Genomic DNA, 1268 nt, shown 5'->3' on the forward strand with positions numbered 1-1268 from the left:
CTACTAATAGGTCACAAATAGCTTTATTGCTATATAAGTGCAAACCTATATAAGACAGAAAATATTTATTCAGTGGTTTCAACTATACTCCAAAGTGTGGTTTGTGATTTTTACTTCTGGCTATGAAAGAGTTACTGGTACCAGACTTACTCTTCCAACAAAAATAATTATTAATAGGTGGCCACCATGCCCCTGGAGAGAGGCTGAGGTACCTGAGCCCCAGCGCAAGGCACCAGGGCAGTGAGAATGTCCACTTCGTTAGTCTAGGCCACTTTCTGGGCGGTGAGCAAGAAGAAGCCACAGCCCACTGGGGCTGTCCTCACCCCCTACACCTGCAGCAGTAAACAAGATAAAACAACTTCTTAAAGACAAGCCTGAACATGTAGGTCTGAAAGTTGGTGTCCCAACCAGGGGCTCTAGTGACTTTCTCTTGACAAGAGTATTCTCCTGTATTCTAGATTATAAGAAAAGGAGATTCTGATGAAGAAGTTGTTCAAGATGGAGCCAGAAGAGAATGTTCATCAAAAAGAAAGCACAGCTAACACTCTGAGGAATAGAAATAGATTATGCTAAAGTTAAATTATCTAGTGAGTCTGTTTTCAATAACCCAAACATCAAAGGAATGTATCAAAGGAACCAAAGGAATGAAAGCTTTTATACCTGACTACTCTAGCTATAAGCTTCAGGAAAATTCATGGAGGTCCTAGGCTTACTGAAAAAATTACATCACTCACCATCACATAGTTAAGGTTTATAAGGTATGAGAAAAAGTGATGCATTTTAAAGATGAAAAAAGCCCTACAATTATTTATAAAATTAGACACAATATATTAGGCAACAGTTTTCAGGCACTGACCAATAGGCAGCTCACGAGTGTGTTCCTTGAAAGAAGGAAACTCACGTGGAGAGTGCTATGATCCTCTTAGGTTTCTGCCTTGGAACAGTTTTCTGCCAATGTTCATGAAATGTAGCCTAACAAGGCTGTAATCTCACTAAGCAAAGAAGAGAGATCTAGGACTCACATGGTGTTAATATAGCAGAAATCTGCAAAACAGGGTTTGAAAAGAAAGAACTGCATGTGAGAAGTGAAGTCTGTGTGGGGATTCACCACAGGTATTTATTTGACCAAGGGCTGGGCAACTCATACTCAGAGTTCAACTATAAGAGGTATTACGAAGATGACCTGCTACAGAGTTGGAAGATGAATGGGGATAGCAAAGATTATGCAATGTGGTGAATACTGAATTCATGGCCCAGCAAGATTCAGT

At 40.1% G+C, this 1268-nt stretch overlaps 1 pseudogene; it reads left to right on the plus strand.

Moving 5' to 3' along the window:
• The first annotated feature begins 246 nt into the window (after nucleotides 1–246).
• On the plus strand, nucleotides 247–664 carry LOC113253636 (iron-sulfur cluster assembly 1 homolog, mitochondrial-like; annotated as a pseudogene).
• Nucleotides 665–1268: the final 604 nt, after the last annotated feature.

Source organism: Ursus arctos, unplaced genomic scaffold (genome assembly GCF_023065955.2).
Source record: "Ursus arctos isolate Adak ecotype North America unplaced genomic scaffold, UrsArc2.0 scaffold_20, whole genome shotgun sequence".
Taxonomy (NCBI): Eukaryota; Metazoa; Chordata; class Mammalia; order Carnivora; family Ursidae; genus Ursus; species Ursus arctos.